General features: G+C 44.3%; 1 long non-coding RNA gene across 2 annotated transcripts in view; it reads left to right on the top strand.

Moving 5' to 3' along the window:
- Positions 1-16,500, top strand: part of LOC122221908 — a 38,711-nt gene that overhangs the window by 17,354 nt on the left and 4,857 nt on the right. Inside the window, exons 3-5 of one of the 2 annotated variants that reach the window (XR_006203506.1) lie at positions 11,612-11,718; positions 15,487-15,693; positions 16,228-16,330. This is a non-coding gene — a long non-coding RNA (uncharacterized LOC122221908). Of the gene's footprint in view, positions 1-11,611; positions 11,719-15,486; positions 15,694-16,161; positions 16,331-16,500 lie in introns of both variants that reach the window. The other variant, XR_006203507.1, reaches the window with a different exon arrangement.

Below are 16,500 nucleotides of genomic sequence, written 5' to 3'. Positions count from 1 at the left end.
GCCTGTGATTGTAACTGCCCCTGACTTTGGTTCCACAGCTGGTCCCACTAGGCCTGTCAGAGACGCTGCTCCCTATGGAGATGAAAGACCCCACAGGGCCATAGCAGGACCGTATGGTCATGCCAAGATGGCCAGGTTGGACATGCTGGTGCATGCTTATACACATGCACACTTGTACACACACACATAGTGCACACACCTGTGTATAAATACACACAAACGTGCATGTGCCCATTCATCTACAAATGCATGTGCACGCACACACACATATGCACAAACACACTCATCCCAAGTGCTGCATGCTACACAGCACCACCAAGTTTGCAGACCTGCCCTCTTCTCTGCCCTAGCTTGCCAGCTACTATTTCTTGGGGTTTGTCTGTGAGGCTGGGGTGGAGCATCCTGCTGGCCCAGATGTGTCAGCCTCTATGGGTGGGGCTGAGCCCACAGGTCTGCAGCCTGCTTTTCAAGAGCAGAAATCAGGCACAGGATGCAGGCTTTCCTCTGTAAATGTGCTGCTTTGGGTCTCTGTTGGTTCCCATTTGCTAATATCACATTAATCTTTATTTTCTTCAGTATCGGCCACAGGGTAATGGAACCCAGCAAAATGGGGACTCACATTGCTGATGGGTAGGAGAAGGGGAGAGAGGGAATGAGACGGGGGTGGGGGGGCACGGTGGACAGACAACAGGCAGGTGAGAGCAGCTGACTCCATTTTGGCCCATCATTCACATCTGTATCCCCTCATTTACCCTGCACCCCCTGGGCTCAAGAGATGTTTCTTGAAAGGATAAATTATTGCCTAACTAGATGTGACACAAAGACACAAAAGGAGGGAGGCTGGTGGGAGAGGGGAGATGAATAAACCTAAGCCAGGGAGGACAGGCCTGGCGGGGGGAGCTTTTCTTTTCACATGGTAATTAAAAAGGGGTTGTACTGACACTGTAGGACTTGGTAAGAACATTAAATTATGAACATGGCATTTCTTTTCCTTTCTATTTTCTCTTGAGATAAAATCTGTCCCTGTTATGCTGTGATCCTGGGCGATCTCTCTTAGAGCCTCAGTTTTCCCATCTCTAAGCTGGGCCTTCCTTTCCCTCAAAGGGTCATCATGAAGTGAAATAATGGAATAAGAATGGTGCTTTGGAAAACAAACATATGTGCCTTATTACAGGGATGATGTGCCCACATTACAGTGGAAAGACAGGGCAGCCTGGGTGGCTCATGAACCATGAGATCATGACCTGAGCCAAGATCAAGAGTAGGATACTCAACTGACTGAGCCACCCAAGTGCCCCAACAGTGTTTTATCTAGAGTTTAATTTTTATTTTATTAAAAAAAATTTTTTTTAAATTTTTTAATGTTTATTTCTTTTTGAGACAGAGACGGTGAGAGGGGCAGAGAGAGGGGGGAGACACAGAATCCAAAGCAGGCCCCAGGCTCTGAGCTGTCAGCACAGAGCCTGATATAGGGCTTGAACCCACAAACCCGGGAGATCATGACCTGAGCCGGAGTCAGACGTTTAACCTACTGAGCCACCCAGCGGCCCTTCAGTTTAGTTTTTTTTAACACTGTTTTATTTTTCATTTAAAAATTTCCCAAATGCTAAGTATTTGTATGCATATGTTTTAGCTTCATTACTCATTGCCTGGTGATTTAAATTTTTTAAAGATTTAGGGGTGCCTGGGTGGTGGTTTGTGAGTTTAAGCCCTGCATCAGGCTCTGTGCTGAAAGCTCAGAGCCTGGAGCCTGCTTCAGATTCTGTGTCTCCCTCTCTCTCTGCCCCTCCCCTGCTCACGCTCTGTCTCTCCCTTTCTCTCAAAAATAAATACACATTAAAAAAAAATTTTTTTTTAATTTTTTTTAAAGATTTAGTTAATGTTCTTGAATAGGTAATACATCCCCAGGGTACACAATTTGCAAGGTTTGCTATGGCTTAGGCAGGTGGGATTCCTGGGTGAGCCTGTGCCTGGCTCACGCATGCATCCTGGGCCCGCTTTGGGCAGAAGCAAAGGGTGGGAACTTGAGTGGGGTTTTGGCCCAGAAACAGCAGGTTCACTCCCAGCCCTGGCTCCAGGGGCACTGTCCAGCCTGGCCAAGGAGAACTGGAGGGTCAGAGAAACAGGTAGACAGGGACCAGGGAAAAAGAAGGACACAGGGAAACAAGAAAAAGGCCCGGTGAGTGTTAAAAAGAAGACAACAGGCCCATAATAGAGTCATTTATGCCAAGCCCCTCATCACCAAACCAAGACTTAACTTACAGTTTTGGCTCTCCTAGAAATGCAATCTTAAACCGGTCAATCAGAAATTATCAGATCAGCACTAGTGAGGTCATCTGCTTGATAGATAGACCCCTGTTATCTCCTAAAAGATAGGGACTTTGCCACAACCAATCCAGATTTTTGCTAGTGTAACTTCTTTGTTCCCACACTCTTCTCCCTATAAAAGTTCATTTTTTATAGCTCCTGAGAGCTCCTTTCTATCTGCTAGATTAGATGCCACTCTGTTCATAAATCATTGAAGAAAGCCAGTAAGAGGGACACCTGGCTGGCTCAGTCAGTAGAGCATGCAACTCTTGATTTTGGGATGGTGAGTTCAAGCCTCATGTTGGGCATGGAGATTACTTAAGAAAATAGAAAGGGAGTGAGAGAGAGGAGGAAAAGAAAAGAAAAAAGAAAAGAAAAGAGAAAAAGCCAGTAAGAGGTTGAGAATGTTCTCTGTTGTGGGTGCCTGGCTGGCTCAGTTAGAAGAGCATGTGACTCTTGATCTCAGGGTCACAAATTAGATCCCACATTGGGTACAGAGATTACTTAAAACAGAATGTACTCAGTTGAATTTTGTTTTTTAACTAGATGATAATTCCAACTTGGAAACAAGAATATCTAGAGATTCAATCATTTCTAAACCAGCTAAAATCAATGGATGGGGCTTGTTGGGATTGAACTAGGTGTTTACCAATAGGAAAAGCTCCTAGGATCTCTTTTATTTTTAAATTGTGGTAATATTGGTATATAATATTGTATGTTTCATGTATATAACGTTATAATTTGACTTTTTGGTTAGGGGGTTGGAGAGAGAGAGGGAGAGGGAGAGAGAATCTTAAGCAGGCTCCACTCCTAGCATGGAGCCCAATGTAGGGTTTGATCTCACAACCATGAGATCATGACCTGAGCTGAAATCATGAGTCAGGCACTTAATCGACTGAGCCACCCGGGCATCCCTATAACCTGACATTTGTATGTGCTACAAAATAATCACCACTCAAAGTCCACTTACCATTATCAGCATACAAGTGAGTCCCTTCACCCATTTTGCTCACCCCCTCCCCACTCCCTTTCCCCTCTGGTAACAACCAGTCTGTTCTCTGTATCTATGAGTTTGTTTTTGTTTTGTTTATTTGTTTTTAGATTCCACATATGAGTGAAATTATATGGTATTTGTCTTTCTCTGACTTTTATTTCACTTAGCATAATAACTTCAAGGTCCATCCATGTTGTCACAAATGGCAAGATTGCATTCTTTTTTATTACTTTTATATTACTCAGCTGTAATATTCCATTGTATGTATGAATATATGTATGTGTATATGTGTGTGTGTGTGTATCCTTCCATCTTTGGATCAATAGATAAAGAAGATGTCATATATATATATGTGAATATGAATAGACATTTAGGTTGTTTCCATTTTTTTGGTGTAAATAATGCTGCAGTGAACACAGGGGTCAGGTATCTTTTTGAGTTAGTGTTTTCATTTTCTTTGGATAAATACCCAGAAATAGAAAAGCTGGATCATATGGTAGTTCTATTTTTTTTTTTTTTAAAGGAGTCTCCTTCCTGTTTTCCATAGTGGCTACACCAGTTCACATTCCCACCAACAGCATATGAGGGTTCTGTTTTCTCTCTATCCTCTTCAGCACTTGTTGTTTCTTGTCTTTTGATAACACCCATTCCACCCTTTCTAACCAGTGTGAGGTGATAGTTCATTTTGGTTTTGAATTCCCTGATAATTTCCCTAATAAATTAGTGATGTTGAGCATCTTTTGATGTGCCTGTTGGCCATCTATATGCCTTCTTTGGAGAAATGTCTATTCAGGTCTTCTGCCTGTTTTTTTGGTTTTTTTTTTTAATGTTTATTTGAGAGAGAGAGAGAGACAGAGTGTGAGTGGGGGGTGAGGGTTGCAGAGGGAGAGGGAGACACAGAATCTGAAGCAGGCCCCAGGCTCTGAGCTGTCAACACAAAGCTTGACGCAGGGCTTGAACCCACGAACCATGAGATCATGACCTGAGCCAAAGTTGAACACTTAACCAGCTGAGCCACCCAGGCACCCTGTTTTGTTTTGTTTTGTTTTTAAGTTAATTATTTTTTTTGAGAGAGAGACAGCCTGAGTGGGGGAGGGGCAGAGAGGGAGAGAGAGAGAATCCTAAACAGTCTCCATGTTGTCAGTTGCAGAGCCTGATTCAGGGCTCAAACTCATGAACTGTGAGATCATGACCTGAGCCCAAACCAAGAGTCAGAGATTTAACCCACTGAGCTACTCAGGCACTCCCCTCTGTCCATGTTTTGATTGGATTGCTTGTTTTTTTTTGCTGCTGAGTTATATGAGTTCTTGTCAGATATGATTTGAAAAAAATCTTAGACCATTCAGTAGGTTGTCTTTTCATTGTGATGATGGTTTATTTTGCTTTGTGGAAGCCTTTTATTTGATATAGTCCCATTCTGGTTTTGCTTCCCTTGCCTTTGGAGTCAGATCCACAAAAAAGTCAGTAAGATTGATGTCAAGAAGCTTACTGCCTATGTTTTCTTTGAGGAATTTTATGGTTTCATGTCTTACATTCAAATCTTTAATCCATTTTGAGTTAATTTTTGTGTATGTTGTAAAATAGTGGAATACTTCCATTCTTTGCATTCTGGCTGTCCAGTTTTCCCAACACATTTGTTGAGGAGACTGCCTTTTTTCCATTGTATGTTTTTGGCTTCTTTGTCATAAATTAATTGTCCATATATATGTGGTTTTAACTCTGGCTCTCAATTCTGTTCCATTGATCCATGCATCTGTTCTCCTGCCAAACCCTATCATTTTGGCTACTAGAGCTCTATAAGTATAGTTTGAAAGCAGAGAATGAGATTTCCGAACCTCCAGGTTTGTTCTTCTTTCTCAAGATTGCTTTTGCTATTTAGGATCTTTTGTGGTTCCAGACAAATTTTAGAATTATTCTAGTTTTGTGAAAAATTCCCTTGGAATTTTGCTAGGAATTGCATTGAATCTGTAGGTTGCTTACACTAGTATAGACATTCTAAAAATGTTAATTCTTCTGATCCATGCACACGGAATATTTTTCTATTTATTTGTGTCTTCTTCAATTTCTTTCATCAGTGTCTTATAGTTTTCAGAATACAGGTCTTTCGCTTCTTAAATTTACTCCTAGGTATTTTATTCTTTTTGATGTAATTGTAAATGGGATTGTTTTCCTAGTTTTTCTGGTTTCTCTTTCTAGTAGTTCATTATTACTGTATAGAAATGTCTCAGATTTCTGTATTTTTATTTTGTATCCTGCAACCAAATTCATTTATTCTTTTTTTTAATGTTTATTTATTTATTTTGAGAGCGAGTGTGTGCAAGCACGCACATGCACGCATGTGTCACTGGGGGAGAGGTAGAGAGAGAGGGAGAAAGAGCAAGTCCCAGGCAGGCTCTGCACTGTCAGCACAGAGCTTGGTGTGGGGCTCGAACTTACATACCATGAGATCATGACCTGAGCCAAAGTCACGTGCTTAACCAACTGAGCCATTCAGGTACCCCTGAGTTCATTTATTAGTTCTAACAGTTTTATAGTGGAGTCTTTTGGGTTTTCTATTTATAGTATTATGTCATTTGCAAATAGTGACACTTTTATTTCTTCTTTTCCAATTTGGATGCCTTTTATATCTTTTTCTTGCCAAATTGCTATGGCTAGGACCCTCCCCCCCTTTTTTTTAATGTTTATTTTTGAGAGACAGGAAGAGACAGAGCACAAGTCGGGGAGGGGCACAGAGAGAAGGAGACACAGAATCTGAAGCAGGCTCCAGGCTCTGAGCTGTCAGCACAGAGCCTGACACGGGGCTTGAACCCATGAACCATGAGACCATGACCTGAGCTGAAGTCAGACACTTAACCAACTGAGCCACTCCAGCACCCCAAGGACTTCTAATATTATGCTGAATAAAAGAGGCAAAAGTGGGCATCCTTGTCTTGTTCCTGATCTTATAGGAAAAGATTTCGGCTTTTCACCATTGAGTATGATGTTAGCTGTCAGTTTGTCACATATGGCCCTTATTATGTTTAGGTACATTCCCTCTCTACCCACATTGTTGAGAGTTTTTTTTTTTTTTATTTATTCTAATGTTTATTTATTTTTGAGAGGGAGAGAATACAAGCAGTGGAGGGGCAGAGAGAGGGAGACAGAGAATCTGAAGCAGGCTCCACGCTGTCAGCACAGAGCCTGACACGGGGCTCGAACCCATGAACTATGAGATCATGACCTTAGCCGAAGTTGGATGCTCAGCTGAGCACCCAGGTGCCTCGAGAGTTTTTATCATAGATGGATGTTGAATTTTGTTAAATGCTTTTGTTCTGCATCTGTTGAGATGACCCTATGATTTTTATCCTTCATTTTGTCAATGTGGTGTATCATATTGATTTACAGAAGTTAAACCACGCTTGCACCAAGGTCCTCAGAGCAGCCGTGGGAGAGAAGGAAAGAAAAACAGCCCTGGTCCTATCTTAGACTGCTGGCGGAGAGTAAGGATGCACAGTGTCTTGGGGTGGAGGGAATCATTAGGTGGGCTGGATTAGATTCACAATGCACGTGCCCCACACCCAGCAAATCCTCTCATTTCTGCCGTACAGAAACACATGCTGATGAGTACAGGGAAACAGTGCAAGGATGTTAGCATATCCATATAGGAAAGTCTGTATTCCACAGAAAAAGGCCCAGAAGGATACGCAAAACTGATAATGGTATTATCCCTAGGAGGGAACTGGGCTTGGAATGGTTGAGAGGGAACTTACACAACATTTTTTTTTTTTCCCTTTAAACAAGGAGAGGCTCAGTCTCTCAGTTGGTTAAGTATCTGACTCTTGATCTCAGCTCAGGTCATGGTCTCACGGTTTGTGATACCAAGCCCCACGTCGGGCTCTGTGCTGACAGTGTGGAGCCTGCTTAGGATTCTCTCTCTCCCTCCCTCTCTCTGCCCCTCCCCTGCTGGCATGTACACGTGCTCTCTCTCAAAATAAACTTTAAAAATAAACAGACAAGGAGAATGCTTCTGTGTATTGCTTGTTTGAACTAAATCAATACATTTTTCTTACACTTGAGGATGAACCAAGTTGATTGTGAAAGAGGAGGGATTTGGGCAAGAAGAGAAAGCAGAGAGGTTTGGAGGTGAAGGAAGACCATGAGATGATAGGGAGAAAGATGGGTGAAGAGGATATTTAGGACTCTGGTATGTGACCTGCGGTCTAATTCATCCGCTGGCACCTCTTCCAGGTTCTTCAGCAGACTTAAATAGCTTTTCAATTTGTTATTGGACATTGGGCTTTTCTTTCAAATGTAAAACTGAGGTTGCCCCCAAGGCAGGCTGGTGTTATTTGGATTATAGCTTTTTTGACAAATTTTTATGGAGAACTTTCTATGGTGGGCCCTGGACATAGAGGCGGCGGTAAGAGCTCCCCAGTGACCTTTACTGCCTTAAGATAAATCACACAATGAGGCAGAAACAGAGGGTTGTGGAGCAGAGGAGGGAGCGTTTATTCTGAGACTTATGAAGGCCTCATGGGGGTGGAGACATGGGTGTTGAGCCTTGACACCAACACGGGAATGTTCCAGCGAGAAGAACTGGGAAAATGTGTCTTGGGCTGTTTGGTGAACTTCCTCCCAAGGTTCTACGTTGTAGTCTGTGGGTCGGAAGAGTCCTAGGAAGCATGTTCCTTTGTGGCCAATGCTAAAGGCACGCCCACCCTGAGAAGCCGCTAGAAGGCCAAGGACAAACATCAGTCTAAGTCCCTCATCACAAACTGTTGGCATCATGGGACTCCAGATGCTAAAATGAATATAGCATCACATGTGAATTGCTTGTGGCAAAAATATTATCTGACTCTCTAGTCAGGAGGAAACATGAGACAAATCCACACCATGGGTCACTCTGCAGGACCACTGACCTTGTCCCTTCAGAAATGTCAGTGTCAGGAAGAGCAGAGAAGGATGGGTCGGTTCTGGGACAACACAGAGTAAAGGGACATGACAGCCAAGAGAGTGTGTGAGCCTTGGTTGGATCCTGGATCTGGGAAACACAGCTAAGGTGGACATTGTTGGGATAACTGAGGACACTGGATAATGGACTATACATTAGATCACAACTTTGAATCTTCTTTCTTTTTCTTTTAATGATGGAAATAAAAAGAACTTTTACATTATGTTGTTTCCCTGGGGTGGGAAGACGCAGGGGAAGAGAACCCATTATTTTACAAGGAGAACAAAAGTTTGGGTTCCAATCCTGGCCCTGCCACTGCCTGCCTATGATAACTGGAACCAGGTGTGTTACCAATCCGAGCCTGTTTCAGTGATGGGAAGCAGGGATTAGATGGTGCCCACCTGGTGAGGCTGTTGAGGGCCAACCTAGTGCACACAGGAGAAGCCTCAGCCAGTGGGTTAACCCATGTCAGGCACCTGGTCACGCTGGTAGCATCCACAGAGTCGATCCCTCCAGGGACTCCCTTCCCCCTGTGGGGGAGAGGCAAATGGGGGTGCCTGTGTACCCCTTTGCGTCCCTCTACCACTTCTCCCCCCTTTTCCCAGCCAGCCCAGAATAGGTGCTGTGCTCCCAACTAGAGTTTTCAACCTGAGGGTGCAGCCTAGAAACATGGTTTAGATCCCCTTTGTTGGTTTCCAGCAAATTAAAATTTATCTCTCAGGGAGGAAATGAGGGGGTTGAGGTTTTTTTCTTCTCCTTAATGGGTCCTGATGAAGGAAATGAATGCAGAGAAGGAATCAGAAATACGATCCGCCGCTTGCCGGCTTGGAAAGGTCTGGGGGCTCCCTGAGCCCTCAAAGGGGGCAGCTGGGCACAGGGTGTTTTATTGTATAATTAACCTTGACCCTTCTGGGTTCAAAGAGAAAGGTTAGCTGGAAATAAATCAATAGTCTGGTCTGGTCACTTCAAAGGCTTCAGAACCTGCTGGAAAATTTCATATTGTTTCAGTGTGTAAATTGGAATAGGGTGTGTGATTCTTTTTGAAAGGCTAGGAGGGTTAGGCCTAAAATTGAAATTAATTGTGTATCCACTTCCTTTAATCAAGCAATCAGGAGGCTTTATTGTGTATCTTGTTGCAGGGGCGGGTGGGAAGGCCCTGGAGAAAACACTCAGTGACTTTTGTGTGACCACTGGGCAGGGCTCTAGGACAAAAGGCATCTCTCCAAGCTTAGGAAGCACCTACCCTCCCCAGCAGTGAGCAGTCTTTTATTTGGACATGTCTGGAATTCTTAGAACTACCAAACCATCACCATCCTAATATATAACGTTCATTGAGTACTTACTGTGGCCCAGGTGCCCAGGATTTTTCTAGTTATTTTCTCATTTGATCTTCCCAACAGCCCAATTAGATTAAGTGCCATTATTATCTGTGTCACAGATGAGGAAATGGAGCTTCAGAGGGGCTAAATAGCAAGTCCAGAGCCACTGTGAGGTTTTCAAAGTCTTTTCAGTGCTGTGGCTTAAGGAGTGAAAATAAGAGCCCAGGAACCTGAGCTGCAAATCACCCAGTCTCCTGTCTCTTCCCCAAAGTCTTTGGTAAACATGGCCAGGGCTGGTTTCTCTTAAAGTCTCTCTTGGCTTCATTTCCAGGTCACCTTTCCCCTCTCTCTCCTCTTCCTCCCCCCACTTCCTTCTTTCCTCTCTCCCTCCCTCCCCCCTTCCCTTTGTCTTTGCTTTCCTGCTTTCTAGCTTTCTTTCCACAAACATTTATTGAGTTAGTGCTACTCCATGTCAGCTCTCCCTGAGTCATAAAGAGATGTAAGACACCATGCTTGTCCTTAGGAAACTCACTTCCTAAGTTCTCCAGGCAAGGATGACAGACATTTTGTGCATATTTGTTGCAGAAGGAAGTAGCTCTGAATGAGAGGGTTAAGCAAGGTGCAGAGGAAGGGCAAAAGCAGAAGTGGTTCTAACTGGAGAGGATCAGGGAAGACATCAGGAGGAGGCAGTGTTTGAAAGGATCTCGAAAAAAGGGACCAGTGGAGTGGGCTCATTCCAGGGTACGGAAACTTCTTGCGGAAAGGCTTGGAGGCACCATTGTGCATAGTGTGTACTAGAGAAGCCAGGAGTCCAACTTGAAGGATTGGACTCAATGATAGGAGCCAAGAATTAGGCTCTGTTCTGAATAATAATAATAATAATAATAATAATAATAATTAATAGCAACCAAGGTCCTGAATGCCTTATATAACTTACTTGTTTACTGCTCACAACCTGTGAGGTGGGTGCTATCCTTATCCATAGTTTATAGGGGAGGAAATGGTACCAGACGTTAAGGGATATTCACTGGGTCACAGCTGGACAGCGGCTGAGTGGGGATTACAAACCCAAGCCTGTGCTCTTAGCCACTGGATTACACTGCCTCTTGTGAGGGGGCCTTGAATGCTAGGTCAAAGCTGTTGTACTGCTCTGGGAACAATGGGAAGCTATGGCAGGTTCCTGATCTAACCCGCATTTTAGGACATGCCCAACTTTGTCAACCATCCTACTCTTGGGTCTGACATTCCTGGGTCTCTCCTTAATATTCAAAAAGAAAATCATCATCTCAGCCAGTTTAGACCATTCCCTCTCCTCCCTGTCCCTGGGTTCCCCTGCCCCTTTCTCCTCAGTACACAGATAACAAGTCAGCAGACAGGGAGGCCCATGTTCCAGCCCTAGCTCTACAACCTCACTTCTCCAGGCCTCAGTTTCCACTTCTGTTAAACGAAAAGATGACATTAAGTTCAGCCCTGCCCCCCACGAGGCTTAGAGAAGACTCAGATGAGGTGATATGGAGGTATTCTACAAAATGCCACAAGAAATAATAACGGAGGTATCATCTTTATCGTGGGGGCACTCAGGACTCCACAGAGGCTCCATGCAGCCGATGATAGCTTCCTGGCTGCTCAAGCAGCACACCATGTCCTTTTACACTTCTATGCCTTTGCTCCTGCTGTGCCTTCAGCCTCAGAGCCTTTGCCTCCCTCACCATTCCTCTTTGAAGCCTTCCTTAATCCTAGACTTATGTGAATTGTGTTTTCTTTTTAAGTAATCTCTGCACCCAGCATGGGGCTCAAACTCACGGCTGCAAGATCAAGAGTCACATGCTCTTTCTACTGAGCCAGCCAGGGACCCCTGAATTGCATTTTCTTCTGTTTCCACAGCTTGTTGCTGCTATCATCCAAGTATTTGGATAGATTGCAATTATTTTTCTTCAAGCCTGTACAGAAAGTTCACTGAAGGCCTGGTCTGTTTCTCTCTTGTACGGGCTGAGCACATCATAGCAGCTAGCTTCTATCAGACCCAAGTCCCCATAACTGTAATCCTTGCTAATTCCACAGGGTGGCAGCAAACCCCTCCAGTCACAGCCCTTCTCCTGGGAGAGCGGAGCGTCCAGGCTGGGATGTTGTGTCCAGAGACTCCCTCCAGCACATGCACGCCAGGACAGGTGCAGAGGTCCCTTCAAGCTTCCTTCCTTCTTCTTCTTCTTCTTTTTAAAAAGTTTATCTATTCTGAGAGAGGAAGAGAGGGAGAGATAGCGCAAGCAGGGGAGGGGGGGGGAGAGAGAGAGAGAGAAAGAGAGAGAGAGAGAGAGAGAAAGAGAGAGAGAGAGAGAGAGAAAATCCAGAGCAGGCTTCATGCTGTCAGCACGAGCCCATCAAGTGGCTACCTCTCATGAACTGTGAGATCATGATCTGAGCCCAAATCAAGAGTTGGCCACTTGCTTACTTTATTCTTTATCCCACTCTTCACCTTCCACTTGGGTCACCTTGCCTTGCCCACCCGTTTCTCTGTATGTAACAATGGGATTATTTGAACACAAACTGCACACTTCCCTTATTACAAACTCATTGAGTCCTTTCAGCTGCTTTTAAATGTTTTAAATGACAGCTTTATTGGGCACCTGGGTGGCTGAGTTCAAGTCCCACATGTAGCTCTCTGCTGTCAGCACAGAGCCTGCATCTGATCCTGTCCCCCTCTCTTTCTGTACCTCCTCCACTCACACTCTCTCTCTCTCTCTCTCAAAAATAAGTAAACGTTAAAAAAAATAAATCACAGCCTTATCAAAATGTAATTCATATACCATACAACTTACCCATTACAGTAGGCAACTTGGTAGTTCTTAATATATGGCTGTGCAACCATTACCATAGAAAATTCTAAAACATTTTCATCACCCCAAAAAGAAACCCTGTGCCAATTAGCAGTCACTCCCCATTTTCCCCTAACCCCTAGCCCTAGGCAACCACTTATATGTTCTCTGTCTCTATAGATTTGCCTACTCTGGACATTTTGTACAAACAGAATCATACACAATACATGGTCCTTTGTGACTAGCTTCTTTTACTTAGCTTAATGTTTTCAAGGTTCATCCTTTTTACTGCTAAATAATATCCTATTGTATGGATATACCACATTTTGTGTATCCATTCATCAGCTGGTGGACATTTAAGTTATTTCCAGTTTTTATCTATCACAGATTTTTTTTTTTTTTTTTTTTTGAGAGAGAGAGAGAGCAAGCGGGAGAGAGGGGCAGCAGGAAAGAGAGAGAATCTTAAGCAGACTCCATGCTCAGCATTGAGTCCAACACGGGGCTCAATCCCACGACCCTGGGATCATGACCTGAGCTGAAACCAAGAGTTGGATGCTCAACTGACCGAGCCACCCAGGAGCCCCATCATAGTTCTTGTAGTTATGAACATCGATGTACAAGTTTTTTTGTAAACTTTTGTTTTTTCATTTTTCTTCAATATATACTTAGGAATAGAACTGCTGGTCATCTAGTAACTCTATGTTCAGCTTTTTGAGGAATAGGCAGACTGCTTTTCACAATAGCTGCACAATTTCACATTCCCACCAGCAGTGTATGAGGGTTCTGATTTCTCCACATCTTCGACAACACTTGATATTACATGACTTTTTTATTCCAGCTATGCTATTAGCAACAAAGTCATATGCCATTGTGGTTTTACTGTTTATTTATTTCATCAATGTGCTTATTGGCCATTTGTGTATCTTCTTTGCAGAAATGTATATTCAGATCCTTTGCCCATTTTTATCTGTCTATCTATCTTTTTTTAAGATTTTAAATAATCTTTACACCCATGTGTGGCTTGAACTCATGACCCTGAGATCGAGAGTCGTGTGCACTTCTGACTGAGCTAGCCAAGTGCCCCACCTTTGCCCATTTTTAAATTGGGCTACTTGTCTTTTTATTATTGAGCTATTATTACTGAATCATGAGTTCTTTATATATTCCAGATACAAATCCTTTATCAGAAATATGACGTGCAAATATTTTCTCCCATTCTGTGCTTGTCTTATCATTTTCTTGATGGTTTCATTTGAAACATAAGCATTTTTGATTTTGATGGTGCACACTTTATCTGTTGTACCTTTGGCATGATGTCAAGGAAGCTATCACCTAATCCAAGGTTACAAATATGTACATCTATGTTTTCTTCTGTTTTAGCTTTTACATTTAGGTGTTTGCTCCATTTTAATTTCTTTTTACATGGTGTGAGGTAGGGGTCCAAATTCATTCCATTGCATGTGAATATCGACTTGTCCATTTGTTGAAAAGTCTCTTATTCCCCTAAGAACTGTATTGATATCCTTGTCAAAAATCAATTGACCATATATGTGAGTGTTTATTTCTGGGCTCACAATTCTATCTCATTGATCTGTATGTCTGTCCTTATGTCAGTACCCCACTGTCTTCATTACTGTAGCTTTGTAGTAAGTTTTGAAATCAGCAAGTGTGAGTCTTCCAACTTTGTTCTTTGTTCTCAAGATTGTTTTGCTAGTCAAGGTCCATATGAATTTAGGCTTAGCTTATCAGTTTCTGTAAAGAAGCCAACTGAGTTAACAACCCTTTGAGGTAGGAGCATATTATCCCTATTTTACAGATGAGAAAACTGAGGCCTAAAGAAGTTAAGTCATCTGCTTGTGGTCGCATGATTAGGAAATGGCTGAGCACAGGGTTCAGACCACATCAGCCAGACTCCAGCTGGGCCAGAGCACCACCTCGGCTCCAGAACATACCATGCTTCTCACTAGGAGACAGAGCTCATCATTCTCAACAACAGAGTGTGAGCTCTGGGCTAGCTCCCAGGTAGCTAAAATCTGAGGGTATGTGGCCACTGAGCCACCAGTTAAACTCCAGTTAAAGAAGGACCTCTCTAAGCTGATACCTGAGCAGGGCATGGAAGAGAAATCACTCCTCCCGGGACTCCAGTTCTTCCTCCTCCCACCTCATCCCCAATAATTGGAGGCTTAGTCACGGGAGGAATGACCCCAAGTTTCCAGGTGCAAAACTCCCCTGTTGTTTAACCCAAGATGATACCATGCTAGCCAGGGATTGGCCCAAAGAATTTTTTCTTTGTAACTTCATGACAGTGTCCCCAGCATTCCAGTTAGATGTCCCATTCCTGCATGCCTTCATTCAATAGGTACTAAGTGGGCCCTGGGAACACAAATTCCTATAGTGGGGAGTCAGACTGTGAGGCAAGGAAATAAGTGCAGGAAGTTGAACAGCACAGGACATTGGCATTCAGGGGAGAAGGAGCCCCAGGCAGTGAGCATTTTGGAGTGATGGCCAGGACCAGACCCTGCACTGTGGCAATAGGCACACGGCACAGGGTGACACAAGCTGTTTCATGAGAGAGTCACTGGTCCCTTCTGGCTCTGTCATTCTGGGGTCTAGCATCCCAGGCTGGGATGGGGCTGTTGGGCTTGCACCAGCTTCCCCCCTTACTGCACGAGGAGAGGGAACAGGCAGTAGAGAAGCGCCTTTCCAGGCATTCACATGGGCCTGGTTCCCCCCCGCCCCCTGCATTGGCCTCAGGACTGGACACCAGTGTCCATCTTCACTAATAATTGGGATGTGGCCCATATACAGGGCTTGTGTAGGCATCGGGAGCAGCCCTGGGAGCAGCCCCAGCAGCAGCCCCTTCATGCCATGTCCTCTGAGGGGGAGCTTTCCTGCTCACCCAGCCCCCCAGCTCACTTGTTCTCCACTTGTCCCCCAAAGTGGTCCTGAGACAGTTTTAAAACATGTCCATAACTTTGACTCTACTCCCTAAGTCCCCTCCCCTGGAACATGGCCAGGCTTAGTGACTTGATTCTAATGAGTAGAACATGGCAGAAGTGACACCACGTGACATCCAGGGTTAGATTTGAAATGATGATGTAATTTCTGCCTGGCTCTCTCTAGTTGCTTATCCTTGGATCCCAGCCACCATGCTGTGAGGAAGCCCAGGCCACATGGAGAGGCCACATGCGGGTGTTGGGGCCGACAGCCAGCATCAGCCACCAGACATGAGAGCCAGCGGGCCTTCAGATAATTCCAGCCCCAGGCTTCAAGCTGCCACTGCTGATGTCCCCACAACTGTCCCTGCTGAGCCCTGCCCAAACTGCAAAGGTATGAATAAAATAAATGTTAGATTAAGCCATTAAGTTGTGTGGTGGCTTGTTATAGAGCATTAGACAATTGGAGCAGGTTGTAAGTCCTAGCTGCTACTGTTTTCTGCCCAAAGATAGTGTGTGGTGGGGGGAGGATGGGGACGGGTGTTTTCAGCCTGAGGCTGTGGGACTATTTGAGATCAGGACTCAGATTCCAGCCAGGCCCCTCCGGCTTTGACGCCTAGTTCTGTGAATCTTCCTAATTGGAACTCTGCTTCCCTTTACCTTAGCCTGGTTTGGCCTTGTTATACAGGCCCTGCCTATATTTGCATGTAATTTGTATGTAATTTGCATACATCTACATGGGTCATATTAGGTGGTTTCTAAATGTTTCTGGATGTCTCCCGAGGGAAGGTACTGGTATCTTGGACTCTTGGAGGGGAAAGGGACACTGGAGGTTCACCTGTTCTACTCTTACCCCCTGCAGGAGGTTCACCTGGTCTACTCTCACCCCCTGCAGGAGGTTCACCTGGTCTACTCTCACCCCCTGCAGGATCTGCTTGAACAGATGACAAACCCACCATCTTCTCAGGCAGCCCTTGGACGGCTGGTTGTGTTGAAGAATTCCTGTGTTGCAAAGTTCCATGTAAAGAAAGGTGAGGTATTGCGTCTCTATTTGGGCTTAGATCTTTTCTCTGAGAAAATCAGGGCAAATCAACCACTTCCCCCGGAGACTCAGAACAGGTGCTGTGGTGGTTTCAGGCTTCTCTTTCTTGGTTCAGCATCCACAACACCATTTCTGGTCTGACCGTGGGCAGAAGTGCCA

This window comes from Panthera leo, chromosome B3, assembly GCF_018350215.1.
Source record: "Panthera leo isolate Ple1 chromosome B3, P.leo_Ple1_pat1.1, whole genome shotgun sequence".
Taxonomy (NCBI): Eukaryota; Metazoa; Chordata; class Mammalia; order Carnivora; family Felidae; genus Panthera; species Panthera leo.
The sequence above is the reverse complement of the archived record's forward strand: the minus strand, read 5'-3'. Positions and strand labels throughout refer to the sequence as shown.